A 21,938-nucleotide genomic window follows, 5' to 3' on the forward strand; every position below is an offset into this window, starting at 1 on the left:
AACAAAAGCAGATAGTTAATATAACTAATAGTAATTGTATACCTAGAATAATTAATAGCTTTAATTCAACTTGCACCATAAGCAACGGGCACCATATTCCACATATTGAAGAAATAAAATCTGGCATTTTACTACTTAATGGCTTTATGGGAAAAATAGATGCTGACGCAACAACCCAGAACTTGACGGGAACTCATGTTATCAACTTCCATAACTCAACATTGAAAGTTAATAATCAAATATTCATCAACTATGAGGCAATTCCTCCTCCAGCTATCCCAGCTGTCCTACAACCAGCACCAATCGAAAACGAACGGATTGAATTGCTTTCACTAAAATCTCTGCAAGAACTGCATATAAATAATACCCGAAAAATAAATCTCCTAAAGACAGTAACAATATCAACTGGCTCACTTTCACTTGGATCAATTGCAGCTATTACTTGCATAGCACTAATATTTTTCAAATTTTGGAGGAAACTCAAAACAAAATAATCATCGCACAAAGCTTAGACAGCAACCAGATGCCTCCAGCAAGCCTCGAGGACGAACGTTTTTAAGAGGGGAAGTGTTAACATGGCAAATGTTAACTTTTCACACGCCGATCAGCAACATGAGTACAGCGGATGTACAGCGCTTACATAGCGCTTCCCACAGTATTCCAGACGCACCGTCAGCAGAAAAGCCAACGACAGCAACACCCCAACTGAATTAGGCCGGATGTAATGCACGCGCAACCCAAGTCAGCGATTCCTCGAAATTGCGCACGCCACCACAGGTAGCTCGGTGCATTTTAAGTTTAGGTTTTAGATTAAGAAATTTTGTAATTTTGGTTTTAAGTTGAACTCAATAAAGAGCGGTCGTTCCGCAATCTTTTTTAAAAAGAGATTTCCACGCGAAAATCTTTAACTTACATAAATAGACTATTAACGCATACAAATCCTATGATGAGAAGACTACCAAATAAAGAAAAATCTACCCAAAGTCAGCTTAACCGTCAAACACCAACAGATCTTGCAAAATCCTTGTAATCAATTGTCAACTAATCGTATATGTCATTGTTTGTTAACCACTTGTTTTTAAATAATATGTATATATTTCTTCTAAATGAGCTTGGGGGCATTGGCCCTTCAATATCACTCTCATTCCATCTTTTTGTAAATCAAATTACTTATTGTCTAACGACAGGTGTAATATTTTATGGAAGAAATAAAAAAAAAAAATTTCATTCGAATCATTTGAAATTTCTGTATACAATAACGAAAAATTCAAAAAAAGTTGTACACATAAAATGAATGTCGATTCGAAACTTACTTTAATCTAAGAATCGAGCAAGTTTTGTTTTGTACAATATTTTGATTTTTTCTTTTTTTTATATGAGGAAAATATTTAAAAGAAATTTTTTTTTGCTAAAAACCTTCCCTTAGTGGATCCCTATAATATGAAAAAAGAACGAATAAAATTGGCCTCGTATCGGCCCAAAAAAATGCGTACAAACGAACATCATTTCATTTTTATATATATAGATTTGTTTAAATTTTTCTTTTAAAATTAAAGCAACAAACATTAAAGTTACTTTGATTTTAAATGTTGGATTTTAAATCTTTATTTGGTTGAATTTGTTTGAATATATAAATTGAATACATTTTCGTTTATCAAGGGAACATGAAAATGCACAACCAAATGCCTTGCAAAATGCCGTCGTCATTCGTCAATTTGACTTCGTACAGAAACCAAAAACTGAGCAGAGCCAATGTACTTGTACATAATTCACCGTAATCAGCTCTGTTAAGCAGTTGCCCGCTGTCGAGTTGAGCGAGGTGAAAAAGTGTTCGCGGTTTCACTACATTTTTGACAATTCACACTATTCGTAGCTCGTTAGAATTCTCTATACATTAACGTTCTCTGCGCGTTATCAGTTAAAATTTTTCATTGTTTAATAAACCAAAGCCAAAAACCAGCAAATGCAAATTCTTCATTTATCTATAATTAACATTATTCAAGAGTGTTTTTAAGTTTAATAGTTTCGAAATGTACTGCTTGGCAACACTGTGTGGTGAGAGAGCAATCAGCTGAGTCGGTATTACGGGATTTTTTTAACAATCGTGAAATAAAATCTACGGTACTACGATACAGAAGGAAGGAACTTTTCATTTATATGGGGGTCTCATTAGTTTGATCGGAACAGCTGAGTCGGGATTGCGCTTACGGTGTTCAGTGTTTTCAGCATAATTCAGCATAGTCGCGTATCACTGCCTCTTCAAGCGACCAAGTCTAGAGGGGATCAATTATGGATTTGCTCGTAAACACAAAGAGCAAAAAATTAATATAAACAGTGGGCAAAAATGGATGGATTTAGATACAACTTTGTTTCGTAGTGATCTAGACTGCGCTGAATCCTTGATATTCGTTTTCGATGAATTAAGTCTAAAATTAAGGGTATAAGTTTATTTTCTGAACAATAAAAATACGTCTATATTTCGGACAAGACATTTTTTTTTATTTGTGCCTACTGAGAGACACTGTGCGACGCAGCCAATCAAATTCGCTAAAATGCTCGAATTCGTTGTTAGCAAAATAAAATTTAAGCGTAGATACAATACAGAACTATTACTTATTTCGTAAATTTTTTATTAATTGGATAATGCCATTCACGAACGTATACATATTATTTGTTTTACGTCATTAGTGTAGGATTCTGTGTACACTTGAAACACAGCAGATGCTTTCCATTTCAATTCAACCGGGCTATTCGGGTCATGTTCTTCGATTTCGATGTAACTTAAATATGTTGCTCTCTGGTCAAAATAATGAGACACGTATTTTTTTGTTCGCCCGAAAAAAATTTTTTTCAAGAGTTATCGGCAATTTTGTTTTTCGCCTCAAACTCGATTTTTTTTAATTATATAAGAAAAAATTTTTTTTAAATGCCCATAACTTAGTCAAAAATGAACCGATTTTAATAATTCTGGGTTCAAAATGATCGTAATTACTTACACAAGCGACTTCATGTAGAAACAATTGCAAAAAAGTAGTTGAAAATTTTTTATTTAGCAAAAAAGAAAAAAAAATTAAATTTTTTCAAAATTCAATATTTCAAAAAGTGTATTTTTTTTTTTTTTATAACTTTTTCCAAATCAAAAAAACATCTCAAACTTTAATTGAGCTGCATGCCTAGTAGCTAAAATGAGTTGTTTTTGAGTAATGAATTTTTGAGTAAACACCCTGTTTCGCACCTTTTGTTTTTTGCAAAATAAAAACTTTTCAACTACTTTTTTGCAACTATTTCTATATGAAGTCGCTTGTGTAAGTAATTACGATTATTTTGAACCCAGAATCATTCAAATCGGCTTATTTTTGACTAAAATGAATGTCGATTCGAAACTTACTTTAATCTAAGAATCGAGCAAGTTTTGTTTTGTACAATATTTTGATTTTTTCTTTTTTTTATATGAGGAAAATATTTAAAAGAAAATTTTTTTTGCTAAAAACCTTCCCTTAGTGGATCCCTATAATATGAAAAAAGAACGAATAAAATTGGCCTCGTATCGGCCCAAAAAAATGCGTACAAACGAACATCATTTCATTTTTATATATATAGATTTGTTTAAATTTTTCTTTTAAAATTAAAGCAACAAACATTAAAGTTACTTTGATTTTAAATGTTGGATTTTAAATCTTTATTTGGTTGAATTTGTTTGAATATATAAATTGAATACATTTTCGTTTATCAAGGGAACATGAAAATGCACAACCAAATGCCTTGCAAAATGCCGTCGTCATTCGTCAATTTGACTTCGTACAGAAACCAAAAACTGAGCAGAGCCAATGTACTTGTACATAATTCACCGTAATCAGCTCTGTTAAGCAGTTGCCCGCTGTCGAGTTGAGCGAGGTGAAAAAGTGTTCGCGGTTTCACTACATTTTTGACAATTCACACTATTCGTAGCTCGTTAGAATTCTCTATACATTAACGTTCTCTGCGCGTTATCAGTTAAAATTTTTCATTGTTTAATAAACCAAAGCCAAAAACCAGCAAATGCAAATTCTTCATTTATCTATAATTAACATTATTCAAGAGTGTTTTTAAGTTTAATAGTTTCGAAATGTACTGCTTGGCAACACTGTGTGGTGAGAGAGCAATCAGCTGAGTCGGTATTACGGGATTTTTTTAACAATCGTGAAATAAAATCTACGGTACTACGATACAGAAGGAGGGAACTTTTCATTTATATGGGGGTCTCATTAGTTTGATCGGAACAGCTGAGTCGGGATTGCGCTTACGGTGTTCAGTGTTTTCAGCATAATTCAGCATGGTCGCGTATCACTGCCTCTTCAAGCGACCAAGTCTAGAGGGGATCAATTATGGATTTGCTCGTAAACACAAAGAGCAAAAAATTAATATAAACAGTGGGCAAAAATGGATGGATTTAGATACAACTTTGTTTCGTAGTGATCTAGACTGCGCTGAATCCTTGATATTCGTTTTCGATGAATTAAGTCTAAAATTAAGGGTATAAGTTTATTTTCTGAACAATAAAAATACGTCTATATTTCGGACAAGACATTTTTTTTTATTTGTGCCTACTGAGAGACACTGTGCGACGCAGCCAATCAAATTCGCTAAAATGCTCGAATTCGTTGTTAGCAAAATAAAATTTAAGCGTAGATACAATACAGAACTATTACTTATTTCGTAAATTTTTTATTAATTGGATAATGCCATTCACGAACGTATACATATTATTTGTTTTACGTCATTAGTGTAGGATTCTGTGTACACTTGAAACACAGCAGATGCTTTCCATTTCAATTCAACCGGGCTATTCGGGTCATGTTCTTCGATTTCGATGTAACTTAAACATGTTGCTCTCTGGTCGAAATAATGAGACACGTATTTTTTTGTTCGCCCGAAAAAAATTTTTTTGAAGAGTTATCGGCAATTTTGTTTTTCGCCTCAAACTCGATTTTTTTTAATTATATAAGAAAAATTTTTTTTTAAATGCCCATAACTTAGTCAAAAATGAACCGATTTTAATAATTCTGGGTTCAAAATGATCGTAATTACTTACACAAGCGACTTCATGTAGAAACAATTGCAAAAAAGTAGTTGAAAATTTTTTATTTAGCAAAAAAGAAAAAAAAATTAAATTTTTTCAAAATTCAATATTTCAAAAAGTGTATTTTTTTTTTTTATAACTTTTTCCAAATCAAAAAAACATCTCAAACTTTAATTGAGCTGCATGCCTAGTAGCTAAAATGAGTTGTTTTTGAGTAATGAATTTTTGAGTAAACACCCTGTTTCGCACCTTTTGTTTTTTGCAAAATAAAAAATTTTCAACTACTTTTTTGCAACTATTTCTATATGAAGTCGCTTGTGTAAGTAATTACGATTATTTTGAACCCAGAATCATTCAAATCGGCTTATTTTTGACTAAGTTATGAGCAATTAAAAAAAATTTTCTTATATAGATTCTTTCCATTTCAATTCAAAAGGGCTATTCGGGACATGTTCTTCGATTTCGATGTAACTCAAATATGTTGCTCTCTGGTCAAAATAATGAGACACGTATTTTTTTGTTCGCCCGAAAAAAATTTTTTTCAAGAGTTATCGGCAATTTTGTTTTTCGCCTCAAACTCGATTTTTTTTAATTATATAAGATTTTTTTTTTTTAAATGCTCATAACTTAGTCAAAAATGAACCGATTTTAATAATTATGGGTTCAAAATGATCGTCATTACTTACACGAGTGATTTCATGTAGAAATAGTTGCAAAAAAGTAGTTGAAAATTTTTTATTTTGCAAAAAACAAAAAGTGCGAAACAGGGTGTTTACTCAAAAATTCATTACTCAAAAACAACTCATTTTAGCTACTAGGCATGCAGCTCAATTAAAGTTTGAGATGTTTTTTTGATTTGGAAAAAGTTATAAAAAAAAAAAAATACACTTTTTGAAATATTGAATTTTGAAAAAATTTAAATTTTTTTTCTTTTTTGCTAAATAAAAAATTTTCAACTACTTTTTTGCAATTGTTTCTACATGAAGTCGCTTGTGTAAGTAATTACGATCATTTTGAACCCAGAATTATTAAAATCGGTTCATTTTTGACTAAGTTATGGGCATTTAAAAAAAATTTTTTCTTATATAATTAAAAAAAATCGAGTTTGAGGCGAAAAACAAAATTGCCGATAACTCTTGAAAAAAATTTTTTTCGGGCGAACAAAAAAATACGTGTCTCATTATTTTGACCAGAGAGCAACATATTTAAGTTACATCGAAATCGAAGAACATGACCCGAATAGCCCGGTTGAATTGAAATGGAAAGCATCAGCAGCTAAAACAATCACCATTTGCTACGACTGTCGCCACTCTGTCGCGTATTTAGAAGACATATTTACATACATACATATATATATATACAGTGAAACCTCCCACAAGCGGACACTCACGGTTCCACAATTTTCGTCCGCTTATGGGGAGTGTCCGCTTATGGGGGTTGAAAAAAAAACTCTAGATTAAAATTACTATCCCACCTCTTTAAATAAATAATTTTTTTATGTTCTTTTATGGTACGTTCAGTTTTTTTCATATTTATTGAAAAATATATATGTATGTATGTACATTTTTATATTGGGACAATGAGTATATTTACACATTTGAATATACATATTTGATTGAACATATTTATATTTTAGGCTTCAAAAATTCATATACCGTAGTCTGTCGTAGATTTTCCTGTTTATGTTTCAGAAAAAGGTTTTCAGGATGACATTCTAAAGTGTTGGTGTATTGGAATCCAGTAATACCGTCTCTTAGAAATTGTTTAATGCTTCAGGATATGACTTGATCTGACATTCATCCTGGACACATACATGATTTGAGTCTCCGCTTTCTCCGTCAGATAATTCCTCAGTATTAATTTCGTCAATGACAACGTCAATATTATTGTCTTCTGTATTTACAACTTCGTCGATTAACAAAAACCCTTCTGTATACTGACCTTGCTGATTTTCATTTAAAATCTTTATCAAAGACGCTAGTGTCGATATGGGAATGTCATCCTCTGCCTCGAAGTCAGAACATTCAAGCGGAAACCTTGGCTTTCCCGGCTTGAAGCCCAGCTTTCGAAAAACGATTCTTAATTGTTTCTGCCGTTACGTTGTCCCATTAAGATTTAATAAAAAAAACAGCCTCCAAAATGTCAAAAGTTTTTGAAAGTCTGTCCATTGGAATGCCTCCTAATTTTGTCAAAATATGTTTTATTATATGGCATCTGTAATGACACTTAAAATTTTGTATTATACCCTGATCTAGGGGCTGACAAACGGATGTTGTATTAGCAGGTAAAAAGATCAACTTTATGTTATCTAGTTTAAAATCTCGAGGGTGAGTTGTAGCATTGTCCAAAAATAATAAAATTTTTCTCTTCTGGCAGCCCATTTTTTTATCAAGCATTTCTAGCCACTCACACATAATTTCACGAGACATCCAAGTTTTCCGGTTTGACTTCCATTCTACTGGCAAACTTCCTATATTGCCCCATTTCTCCAACCATCCATTTGACGCAGAAAAATTTTGAATACCTAATCGGCCAGCGATGTCTTTTGCTTTTTCCTTTATAATAATACCCGATATTGGTATATTTTGGCTTCTGGCCTTAACGAACCATTCGAAACTCAAATGGTCAATTTTTGAGCCATCCGCGTTTAAAAACTTTTTCTTTTTGTTGACGTTATCACCGCCCATCCATATTCTTTTAATATCTTTTATTTCAACTATTGTCTATCTACTATCTTTGTTGTCCGTGGATTAGAGTATCGCGTCCGCTTATGAGAGGTTTTTATTGTTTTCTTTACACATTTGTTCAGTGATATATTTTGCTTGTCCGTTACCGAGAGGTCCGCGTCAGAGAACTGCAAGCGGTGGTATTTTTCTGACTTGCGATCCACTCACAAAAAAAGCGGTATCAATATGTACGACCAACGCAAACTAAGCGGTGTTTGCGCTGAGCAGAACCGCAACAGAGCAGTAAATGTTCTATGTATATCGTTTGTACATCCGATTCTTTCTTTGTTCAGTCTTTGCTTCGTTTATAACTACCGCTTGTGTGATCACTTCGGCTATGCGGTGCTGCATATGACCGCTACCGAATGACAAAAGTACTGAAAACACCGCCTGCACAAATAGATCATAACACACAAGCAAAAGAGTACCGCTAAAAAATATCTATGCCATCGCGCGTTCACCCAATACATAAATGATTAGCACTCGAAAGAGTCCACTTTCTTATTTATGTTTTTTTATCTTTGTTTTCGTCGGCAGTGCATTATCACTCTACTTGCAGATATGTATGTATATATAAATGTGCATGTGATTATATGTTTATTTTTAAAAGATTTATAATGGCGGAGAATTCAAATTTTATTGCTGAGAAAATTTCTTTATATCTTTATATATAAGTATCTTTAGAAGTAAGTTAAAAGAAAAATTATTATTTGTTTTTGTACGATAAGTAATTTGTAAAAGAATGAATTTGGTTTTCAATTTTTATTTTAAAGTTCATTTTATTTTCTGTCATAATTAATAGTAATATACAATAATATAATAAAATAATATCACTGCTTCAATAAAGAAAAAACTTTTCATTTAAAAATACTGCTACATATGTATTTATAAAAATCCTTTTTTTCCGTGCGCTGCTATGAATTATACTGCAGACAATCCCACTATTTGCAAGGGATGACGACGCGGTGTTTGCGGTGTTTTCCTCATTTGACAGAGTTCACACGTCACACCGCTTAGCCGAAGTTGAATATACGATTGCTTTCAAATCTAACACCCGAGTATACGAGATATTCATACACTCAGCAATCGCGGTAATAGCGGTATTGATCAGCACACACACCGCTCTTTTGCTTTCCGCTCAAATGCGTGAAGTTTTTCTGAAAATGTACTGTGAAGATCGAGCAAAAAGAGAGCAGTTTTTGCATTTGACCGTCATGGAAATGAATGCTTCAGCTCAAATCACTTGCCGTTTGAGTATGAGTAGTGGTCTTGAAATTTTATTTGTGGAATTTTTGCGTTTCAGTTACAGAAAAACAGAGTATTGAAGCGGTGTGCAAGCAGTAGCAGTACACCGCTGCAGTTCTCTGGTCCGCGTCCGCTTTCGAGAGGTGATTAGAACAAAAAAAATGAGAAAAAGTGTCCGCGTCCGGTTATTAGAGTGGAATTCGTTCTAAAAACCCAACATAAAGTTTAGTTCCTCAGTTTTTGTCCGGTTATGGGGAGTGTCCGCTTATTGGAGGTGTCCGCAAGGGGAGGTTTCACTGTATATAGGGTGGGCCATGTAAAATTCCCTTTTTGAATCGGCTATAAAAGGAAAACGAATCTATATTTTTTCAAACTTTTTTTTTATTTTGAAGATTGAACATTGTCATTTATGAATGAAAAATAATATCGTTCAAATGACTGCGACGACGAATAGTTTTTATTGCATTAAACAACATTTTAGGACGCTTAGCGGCAAAGCTGCCATCGCGCTGCGCATGCTGCTGCTTCTGCGCCTATGAAGGCAAAGGGTGATTTTTTAGCTATTATCTTTTCAAACAGTTGGTTTAAGCAGCTGACGCACGTTTCGTGTTTTGTTTCACTGTCAAACATCTTCAATTTGGTTAATAATTTAACCATGAGTTATCTTACAAACGAACAACGCTTGCAAATCACTGAATTTTATTATATAAATGCGTGTTTTGTTAAGCGACGAAGCTCATTTTTGGATCAATGGGTACGTAAATAAGCAGAATTGTCGATTTTGGAATGAAGATCAGCCAGAAGAATTGCAAGAGCTACCAATGTATCCAGAAAAGGTCACAGTTTGGTGCGGTTTATGGGCTAGAGGTATCATTGGACCGTACTTCTTCAAAGATGCTGCGAATCGTAATGTAACTGTGAATGGTGAGCGCTACCGTGAAATGATATCCAACTTTTTTTTGCCCAAAATGCAAGAGCATGACTTGCATGACATGTGGTTTCAGAAAGACGGTGCCACATGCCACACAGCACGCGTAACAATGGGCTTGTTGAGAGGCCAGTTCGGTGAACATTGTATTTCACGTTCGGGACCTATCAATTGGCCACCCAGATCGTGTGATATAACGCCTTTACATTATTTTTTGTGGGGCTATGTTAAAGCTCATGTCTATTCAGACTAGCCTGCTTCAATTAAAGCATTGGAAGACAACATTAAAGCTTTTATATGTGAGATACCGGCCGAAACATTGGAAAGAGTATGCCAAAATTGGACTTAGCGGATGGTCCATTTGAAGTGTAGTCGGGGTCAACTTTGCATGATATAATCTCTAAACATTAAATTATATGGACTGTACTATCGATTTAAATAAAAATTTCATGTATTTTTCTCAATTTTACGTGTGTTTATTTTCACCATTTATTTTGTTTTTGTAGGCACAAAATTTGGAATATCGGCTGGCGGAAGGCAAACTTCATTGCACATATAATAAATAAAGGGCATACACAGTATGCCAAGAATGAGATTAGACATTGAAAATAACTTTAATTTTTCGAATTCAATAGAAATCTTCACTTATGTTTAGCTTCCTTTTTATACTGTTCATAGCATTTATAGCGAGTTAATAAAAAAACTTCAAGTTCTTTGGACAAAACCAAATAACATATTATAATATATCAACACTGCCAATAAACTGTTTTTATAAACTTTATTACAAGCTTTTTTTTATTAAATAGATAGTGATTAATTTAATAATCATACCATTACTTCAATAACATTTTGCAGGCGCTTTTTCAGGGAATGGACCAGTTTGTTTACGTCGTATACATTCGGTATATTCTGTCATTCCTCCACCATTACGGTTTTAATGCTGCTGCATTCTTTGGATGTCTTTTAGCGACTATTTCCTTCAAAAAGGCCAACAAATTTTTAATCACATTTATGTCCGGACTCTGGGCCTGCGTATTATAACTTTACCGAAATTGTACAGAATCATGGATCATTATCTTGTAAAAATTTGGTTTATTCTCAGTGATAAGCTCAAATTTTGTATCACTGCTGTCTAAGTTTTTTTTCCATATATTTAAATTTTTGTTTGGCGTCCATTGTGCCAAGTCTCTTACTCCTTTACTCTTGCCGGTCCATCATTATAATACAGGATTATCACTGCCTCCTCGCAAAATATAACGGCGTCCCAATAATCTTCTGGTTACGAAATGTGGTTCAAAGCAAAAGACAGGCCCTTTCTGCATTTTGTACAGACAGCAATGGTTTCTTGCGTGCTGTTCTCGATGAATATTTGTGGATCAGTACTGCTTGATGAGCTGCTTTATAAGAAACAACAATACCACAGTCCTCGTTAAGTTTCTTTAAAAGTGTTCTCAAGGAAATTCTCGGATTTTTATCCAATTTTCGGATCATCAAGCCTTCTGAATCTCCAATAATTTTAATTTCAGGCCAACCTGCACGCTTTTGCTGTAATCTACCCCCTTTTTCGCTCGACTTAGTGAATAGTGTTAGCCGACTTTAGAAAATAGTGTTACAAAATCGAAATATAATTCCCACCGCTAAATTAGGAAAAAATTCCGTTATGGTTTAGTTGGGCATTTCCAGTAAAGGAGTATGAAAACTGGTGTTTATTAAAGGCACAATGGACGCCAAACAATATAATATATAAATATGTATATTGAAAAAACTTAGTCAGCAGTGCTAAAATATTACAGTTTATCACTCAGAATAAACCAAATTTTAAATTTTACGAAGAAAACGATCCAAAGCATATGGCATATAATGGGCAAATGTGGCTTCTCTACAAATCCACCAGCCCAGTGTCTCGACATAAACGTGATTGAATATTTGTGGACCTTTTTGAAGAAAATAGTCGCTAAAAGATATTCAAAGAATGCAGCAGCAATAAAAACTGTAATAATGGAGGAATGGCGGAATATACCGAATATATACGACCTAAACAAATTGGTCCGTTTCATGAAAAAGCGCCTGCAAAATGTCATTGAAGGTAACGGTTATCATACGAAATATTACATTAAGCATAATCTCTTTAATAAAAAAAGCTTGCAATAAAGTTTATAAAAACAGTTTATAGACAGTGTTGATATAGTGTGTTTTTTACTTGTTATTGCTTTAGTTTTTGTTTCTCCAAAGAATTTGAAGTTTTTTATTAATTCCCTTCAAATGCTGTGAATAACTATGAATCAGTACAAGAAGTCAAATATAAATAAAGAGTGCTATTTTTCTATTGCAATCGAAGCATTGAATTTATTTTCTATATCAAAACTCGTTGATGACACACTGTATGTTTACCGTACGCTTCCTACGAGTATAAAATAAATACGCACGCAAATCAAAATTTTGCCATAGCATCAAATATCCCAAATTTGTGTGTACATACGAGTGCAAATGTATTATTGAATATAACATACATATGTATGTATGCTCGCCGTATGCTTCCTTATGCCTTAATAGATAAGGCTATAGGCCAGTTCTGCCGGACGACCAAAAAAAAGTGAAGTGAAAGGTCGAAAAAAGTGAAGTATTTTCGAAATTTTCGAAGTGTTTAAAACTTTTTATGGACAATGAACCCCCTTAAATAAATTTATTTAATTAGTTATAGTTAGATATAATGAATTTTATTGACATTTGATTAAACTAAAGGCTTACAAATTCAGTTTATAAAAAATTGCATTTACATATACAATATGTATTAAAATAGTTAATTTTAAGACCAATAAATTCACATGAATAAAGCCCTCGACTTCATATTACTACTGAAATAAAATGGACGTACAAATAATTTTTAATTTTTATATTAGATTTTATCTAATGACTATTCAAGTAAAAAAAAAAACATTTAAATAGTGATTATTTTATACTGAAAAAGGATATAGCATTCTTGAGATTTTTTGTATTCCCTTAGAATATTATGGGATGGAACCCAATTATTGATTTCGTTTGCAGTCACCATTTCTCTTACTAAAAGTAAGGAGTCCACATCCAAACACTTTCTTCTAAACGATTTAATACTATTAATTCTTGAAAACACACGCTCAGGGGATGCGCTACTATGTGGAAGGCTTAGGATAGCACCAACAAAGTCTTTTAAATTAGGGTACATTAAATCTCCTTAGCTGTTTTTCATGCAAAACATTTGTTTCCAGAAACTCTCAAGACCTTCTTCGGACCGATTTTGTAGAATAAGTAACCTCCATTCACTTTCCAAAAGTTCTAGATGTTCATCATTTTCTACAAGATTTGGGAATAAAGTGTTTAACGGCATTAAACTAGAGCCAAAAGAAAGAGGGTTTAGAATTTTCACAGCATTCAGAATTGGGTTTTTAAAATCGATTCTACGTAAAATTTGCTTGCAGAGAATTATATAAAACTGTTTACAATTTTGCTGAATTTCAATAGTTTGTGAATTTGTTAAATTCTGACTTTGTAAAAGACTCTGAGCTTTTTGTCCAAGATAAATATCATTTAAAGGTTTAAATACACTTAGCTGATCAAAATTATCCACTGTTAACATTTCAAAATTTAACAGGTTTAGTCAACAAAATTTCTTAAAATATTTTTGAAATAGAGGGTCGACATTTCCAGAGCTACGTGAAAGCGTGGAGTCTCTGACTGAAATTCTGAGTTAATTTTATTGATTTCTTTCAAAATGTATGCTAAAAAAAACAAATAGCATTTATTTGCATCATTCATATTTGTCAGTATGTTATTTGTCACATCATGGTTTTGTTCAAAATTTGTTAAGTGAAAATAATGAACTAAGGCTTTCCATTGTTCCAATACTCTGGACACGGCATTTTCCATAGACAACCAACGGGTATTAGATACTTTCAAAATTTTATGGTTTTCTAAATTGAAATAATTTTGAAATTCAACGAACTCTTTTTGCCTTTTACTGCTATAATTAAAAAATAGGTATATATCCCTCACAAGATTCTCGATTTTACTTGGAGCGGCCTTAGCAGCTTTCGATGAACACAAATGCATAGAGTGGCAGATACATCCAATAACATACAAGTGAGGATTGTTGCTTCGTCTATTATAAGAGAGAATTTGTTATTTCTCAAACAATCGCTTATCGTTTCAACAAAATTTTTATGTAGTACATTTGTTACGGTTTCTTTTGCCTTTGTTCTACCACATTTCACGCCTTTTATTACATTTGTATTGGCTGCAACACTTTTAATTAGTTCTATTAAAGGCGATATGAGTGTAAACGGTAAATCGTAAATGCACAAAAAAATATAATTTTTAATTCAGCTATCTTGATTGCATTTTTGGTAGCATAACACCTTTCTTTAACGTCGCTCAGCTTAATTTGATTTCGCAAAGCTGCTTGCCTTTTTTTATGACTTTCTCCTTCTCCGTGTCTTTTAATATTGGTTTTGTTATTTGCAAATCACGCAGTATGATTTACCTTCTTTAGTATCAAGCCACCTATGTAAATTTTTCCAATGTGGACGGAATTTTTGTTTACAATTTTTGGACACATCTTCGGAGGCTGATCCATCTGATTCGTCAGAAGAGCTGATACTAGTATAATATTAGAAATATTAGTTTTTGCAATCAAATTATTAACGACAACTTACACTGATTTACTAGACACTGGAATTGTTGGCTCCTTTCTTATTGCACCATATTGCGTGCCATCTGCTTTGACTAAAAAACTAATGCGTACAATTTAAGATATTTGTATTTTTCTTACCGATCCATGATTTTACACCCAAGAAAACGAGAGTTACGATATGCTTTGCTATTAAAATTAAAGCACACTTTTTGAAACGAAAATACAATAATTTGAATGAAAGCTTTTGTAAAACTATGAGGCACTTGTTTTCCGAGAAATAAATACTCCAAACCAAATGAAGACAAAACGTAAAATCAGTTGAAGCCACATAGCGGTATTTTTCGAATGTTCTTGTATGTATGCATACAAATGCACAACTTCCAATTGATTGAAATTGCCAAGTCAAGCAAACAAAGCGAATAAAATGACAATCAGTCACAATAGTTAACCCTGCAGTAGTCGCGCGGTCTACATACATATGTAATCCACCATTGTTAAATTTTAAATTTCTTGAAAATCTTGCATCGATTTCATCGGAGATTTTTGCTACTTGTAACTAACAAATAGAGAGTCACTCTCAGTGTTCCGCTGTTAATTGTCGAATGCAGTTGTATCGCTAGAGGTTCGTGAAATTCATGGTCTACGTATGTATGCCGCGCGACCGATTACGTAAGTATTTTAAATTAGGTTTTATGCTAATAGCTAGTTATACTTTGTAAAGAAAAGTGGACTTTTGGCATACTTTTACAATTTTGTGGAACTTTTCTGATAATATTTGCATATGTATGCTACTCTGCTGAAATGACTTTGGACGAACAACTCTTGTCCTTCAGAGGGCGTTGTTCTTTTCGGCAGTATATTCCAAATAAACCTGGTAAGTATGGACTGAAAGTTTTTGCACTTGTAGATGTTCATTACCCATACACCTATAACTTAGAAATTTACGCCGGCCAACAACCCGAAGGTCCATTTCGGTTAAGCAACGAGAGATTTGATATCGTGATGAGAATGGGGCAACCAATTTTGAATAGACATATCAATATTACTATGGACAATTGGTTTTCCTCTCAGAAAATAGCAAAGCAGTGATTTGATAATGGAATTACAATGGTTGCTACCGTTCGAAAAGATAAAAGAGAAGTTCCCCGGGAATTTAGAATAGTTAGAGGCAATCCAATATGCTCCTCAAGATTTGGATTTCACTCTCCATATACTCTGGTTTCTTATGTATTGTACTAAAAGCCAACAAAGTGGTAATAGCCATGTCTACAATGCACAACAATACAGCGATTGATTCTGATACCGGAGATCAACGGAAGCCGGAAATAATATTATAACATACTACTAATCGCACTAAAAATGGCGTTGATCTGGTTGACAAGATTGGTTCTCTTTATGACTTATCTAGGAATTCGAGAAGGTGGCCGCTGACTAAGTTCTATAATCTTGTAAACCTCAGTGCTCTCAACGCATTACGCATTTACACTGCAAACAGTAACTATGAATGTGTCAAAAGGCGTGATTTTCTCATAGACTTAGCCTTGTCTTGAATGAAACCACTGGTTCACCAAAGATTAACACTTACCACGCTACCTAGAATACTGACATTTAAAATAAAAGACTTCCTGCATCTTTCACAAGTTGTAACTCATCAAGGTCCAACGCAGAATAACTACGTCGGTCGTTGCTACGATTGTGGAAGGGCCCGTAATAAAAGCACCCGTAAAGTGTGTAACGCTTGCAATAAACGCATTTGTCCTGATCATTCCAAGACTGTGTGCTCGTCATGTTTCGAAAACAATTAAAACATCTCAATTATCTTCTGGTTATTTTATATATATTTTATACTTTTGTGAAGTATCTTAATTTTTTGTTAAAAAATGAAGTTTTGGTTTTTAATTATTTTATGTAAGAACAGAAAGTTTATTTATGTTAGTTTTTATTAATATTAATAAATTAAACAATAAGAAGAATATTTAAGACAAAAGCAATGGAAGAATTAAATATTTATCTTTTGTATTTTTAATTTTAAAATGGATTACATATGTAGACCGCGCGACCAATTACGTCAGTTTCAGGGGCGCGACTACTGTAGGGTTAATAGGGTTTTCGAGCGTTCAGCAAATTCATGTTTACCCTATGAGTGGTAATTAATTTGAAATAGAAATATTTATGAATTGGGATATTGAAATAACAAAGTATTTAAAAAGTGAAGTGTTTTTTTGAACGAGGCAAAAAGTGAAGTATTTTGTCGAAAGAGGAAGTGATGGAATATTTGGAAAAAAGCGAAGTAAAATCTTCCAAACGAAGTAAAAACGACAGCACTGCTATGGGCCTGCCTCAATAAATGTTTTGCTTAATGTTGTTCTGTGTCCGCTCATGTGCACACTTCAAAATTTCAAAAGAAATGAGAAAAATCGTGAGCTTCGGGTCACTCACACGCAACCGATTGCAAAACTCGAAAGGAAAATCATCAACTTCGCCCCACGCATCAATCTGTTGAAATTTCAACCAATTGTTTGGATTTGTTTTCCGTATGTGCTCAGCTACAGGCAAAGGCAAATCGACAACGCACTTGCTTCGGGTCGCATTCTTTTTGTGTATACGAGGAAAGGTATCGTTCTCATCAATTACAACTCGCTTTGATGTTTTGCCTTCCTCTTCTTTTCACCCGACCGACCGCATCAATATGATTATTTACTCATTGCTTGATAGAAACTTATTCATTTGGTCCACTGCATGTATATAATCGTAAAGCTATTTAGGTGCATTCAATATTACATAAGAGTTATATATTTTATTGCTTCTACTTATATATACAGTGTACAGCAGAAGTCTTGATGATGTTTTATAAAAAATATCACGAAAGTTTTTGAGTATTTTTATATTTTATTAAAAATTAAATAAATCCAATTGTTCCCTTGTGAAATAAAGAGTGTTCCAATAACAATACCGCTATTTCGGTAGATGTCACTTTTGAAGCTGTCATTTTTTCATATTTAACAAGTACAAACTACGCAATTAATAAAAATGGAACGATACGCGCTTAAAAAACGCATTGAAATTATTAAAATTCACTATAAAAATGGTGAAAATTTGGCAGGGACGGATCGTAAAACTCGAACATTTTTTGCTCATCGTGAAGCACCTTGTCGGACCGCAATACAGAAATTGGTGACAAAATTCAAGCTGTTAGGACAAGTTAGTGATGTAAAGAATAAAACCCGTTCACGTCGCTCAAGAACAGCCGAAAATATTGCTATTGTAGCTGAAAGTGTTGAAGAAAACCCAGATTTGTCCACTCCTCGTCATTCTTTGGAATTAGGCATTCCACAAACATCATTACACCGTATCTTGCATAAAGATTTGGGTCTTAAGGCTTATAAAGTCCAGTTAACACAATAACTCAAGCCGGGTTGAAATGGATGAAAATGATCCGGAATTCCATCGAAAAATCATCTTGAATGATGAGGCCCATTTCCACTTCGGTGGCTTCGTCAAAAAGCAAAATTGACGGATCTGGGGCTCAGAAAATCCAAGAGTTATTCTTGAAAAGCCTCTCTATCCTCAACGTGTGACTGTATGGTGCGGTTTATGGTCCGGCGGAGTCATTGGACCTTACTTTTTCAAAAATGAAGCTGGAGCAACAGTTACGGTGAATGATTGCGATATCGAGAAATGACGGTGTTACGTGTCACACAAGCAACGAAACCATTGATCTTTTACGGGAATATCACCCCGTATTGGAAAACCCTTTATAGGAAAATATAAAATGTAAACTATCTCATTCTCAAATAAGAAAGAAAAAACCATAGAAAATCTGAAAATTCGCACAGCAAAAGGGTTGGTACTCTTGCAATAAAGCATTTATATATGAAAAAGTTGACTAACAATTTGAGAAAAATTACAATTAATATCTAGTAGGATATTCTCGTAACCGAATAACCTCTTTTAGTCGGTCAGGCATTGAGTAAATCAAGTTTTTTGTATATTCCGAATCTATATTTTGCCATTCGATTTGTAGCAAGCTTTTAAGTGGGTTTTTGGAAGTTATGTGGAGTTTCCTTAATCGTTTTTGCAAACGATCCCATAAATGCTCCATAGGGTTCATATCTGGGCTCCGTGAAGGTGTTGATAACAAACGACGTACTTTATGTATTAGCTACATCTTCACTATGTGCGCGGTGTGCTTGAGATCATTGTTCTGCTGGAAATAAAATCCCCCAGACAATCCCATTTTTTCAGCGCTTTGTAACAAGTTTTCTTGAAGGGCCATGCTTGACCATTTTAATTGTATTTTTTGGCTTTAATTGTTTATTTCGCTTCCTCCACACTTTAAGTCAGCCATCATATCCGAAAATATTATATTTCGATTCGTCGGAGAAAATTACTTTGTTCCAGAAGTCAAATCCTTTGAGTTGAGAAGTTCTGGCAAATTCGAGTCTTTTATTTCTATAAGTATCACTGACAAAGGGCTTTTTTCTAGCAACACATACCTTATATCCATTTCTTTTGATTAACCGTCGCACTGTGTCCGATGAAACAATGGTGTTTAGAGATGTTCGCACTACCATAACTATATTTCGAGCACTTTCGAAAGGGACAAATTTTTCTCTCTTCTAATGTCAATTCTTTTCGAGACATGATTGGAGACGTAAAAAAGGAAACAGAAATGCGAATAAATGAACTTCACAGTTATACTGGAAATAGTCTACCAACAAATATTATTTCGAAGCATCGCAAGTCAAAACTACCGTAATTTCGCGCATTGGCTACTTCAAAATGCGGATATATCAAGACTTTCTGTACGAATTTCATACTTATAGTTGTATGTTTGCTTGTGTTGCTGATGCAGCAGATAAAGTTGATTCTTTTCTGATTACGAGTGAGTACAAAGTGTACTATTTATATACAAGGTGAAGCCCAAAATAAACAAGACTGGTGTCATAAAAATGTTTTTGATGGCACCATCTTTTTAATGAGTTCGTACGTTGGAAGTTACATCCCTAGCTGACTTCCAGTGAAAGCTTGGTGACATTCGGTTCAGTAGAAGCCAAGTTAGTGCGTCTAAAATGAGTTTCGAACAAGGAGCTAATATCAAATTTTATTTTAAAATCGGTAAAAAGTTTATCGGAACATTTGAATGGATGAAAAAAGAAAGCCATGATTGTCTATCTTGTGCCAGAGTTCATAATGCTTTACACGTTTCAGATATGGTTGTGAGGACATAAACGGCAATAAACATACGGGCCGCCCAAAATCTGTAGTCACCGAAAACTCCATCGAAATTGTTCGTAAATTCATAAAAATCAACCGAAATCATCGTTAAAATTCATGGAACCGGAGCTGAATGATATTGACATCATCGGCCTTAACAACCGCGCTGTTAGTTCTGCCTTCTCCAAACTGGATAAAGAGGCAAAGCGAATGGGTCTGGTGGTGACCGAGGACAAAACGAAGTACCTGTCTTCAAACAAACAGTCAGCGCACTCGCGTATCGGCACCCACGTCTCTGTTGACAGTTATAATTTGGAGGTTGTAAAAGACTTCGTTTATTTAGGAACCAGAATTAACCCCGATAACAATACCAGCCTTGAAATCCAACGTAGAGTCTCTCTTGCCAACAAGTGCTACATTGGACTAAGTAGGCAAATGAGTAGTAAAGTCCTCTTTCGACGAATAAAACTAACTCTCTACAAGGCTCTCATAATGCCCGTCCTAACGTATGGCGCAGAAGCGTGGACGATGACAACATCCGATGAAGCGACGCTTGGAGTGTTTGAGAGAAAGATTCTGTGTAAGATTTTTGGACCTTAGCACGTTGGCAACGGCGAATATCGCAGACGATGGAACGATGAGCTGTATTAGCTTTACGACGACATAGACATAGCGCAGCGAATAAAGATCCAGGGGCTACGTTGGCTGGGTCATGTCGTCCGAAAGGACACAAACGCTTGGCTTTGAAAGTATTCGATGCGGTACCAGCTGGTGGTAACAGAGGAAGAGGAAGGCCTCCCTGCGTTGGAAAGATCAGGTGGAGAAGGACTTGACTTCACTTGGTGTGTCCAATTGGCGCCGGTAAGCACGAGAAAGAAACGACTGGCGCGCTTTGTTAAACTCGGCCAAAATCGCGTAAGCGGTTATCGCGCCAATTAAGAAGAAGAAGAGTTGAATATCTCCAAACCATCGATTTATCGTGTTTTAACTGATCATGCGAAAGGTCTGTGCACGTTTCATTCCGCACAAATTAACCGAGAACCTAAAATTGCTGAGAATTCAAAATTCGAAGGACCTCATTAAAAAGGCGAGAAAAGACGAGAATTTCCTTTACAAATTGGAATTGGTGATTAAACGTGGTGTTTCCAACATGAACCTGAAACTAAGCGTCCGACGAATGGAAGGCCCCAGATGGGCCACCGCCCAAAAAATCGCGTTTGGAGAAGTCAAAAATCAAGTCGAGGCTCATTTGTTTTTACGATTCTATGGGAATTGTCCAGAAGGTTTTCGTGCCAAGGGGCCAAACCGTGAATGAAATTGTCTATCTGGGTGTTTTGAAGCATGTGTTGCATCGCATTCGCCAAACTCGCCCACACAAAGCTCCTGTCGTTTCTATTTTAGCTCAGTCTTGTTTATTTTGAACTTCACCTTGTGTTAGTAAAGTTTTTCAGAATCTGTAATAATGTATGAAATTTCTTATAATGAAATCGTAGGGTATCAAGATTTATTCTGTGCACTGTATATTAAGATACTTACTGTTAGCGCTCGGTGCAGGCTTCTCCTTGTGCGCATGCTTCATATGCTCCATCAAAGCATCGGCGCCCAAAAAGAGTTTGTGACATACGGGGCAGGAAGTAGCGTTGGGGCCGCCAATCAATGCCGCATGCTGCTGCAATACACCAAGATGCAGCTGTAGCTCCTGTTTTGATTTTCATTTGTGGGTATTCATTTTAATGTGTGTGTGTATTTTTTGACGATTAGTTTTTTGGAAAATGTTTAGTTCATTAGGGGTCAAATGTGAAGGTGGATGAGGAAGAAGTTTGTAGTGTGTGACGGTATGAGTTTTGGTGAATATATCAACCGGCATCGACGCAATGAAATTGAACAAAAACAAAAACAATTTAATTTTTGAATATGTTGGGTATGAACGATTTTTGCATCAGTGAGTACACGCTTAATTGTATATAAAAATATGTTTTTTTCCAACCATAACAAACTTCATGAAATAAAACTACAAAGAATTGTACAATTGCTTATTAATTTTTTTAAAAATTGCGTTGGATTTTATTTTTGGCACACATCCATACCTTTGTACAA

This window comes from Anastrepha ludens, chromosome X (assembly GCF_028408465.1).
Source record: "Anastrepha ludens isolate Willacy chromosome X, idAnaLude1.1, whole genome shotgun sequence".
NCBI lineage: Eukaryota > Metazoa > Arthropoda > Insecta > Diptera > Tephritidae > Anastrepha > Anastrepha ludens.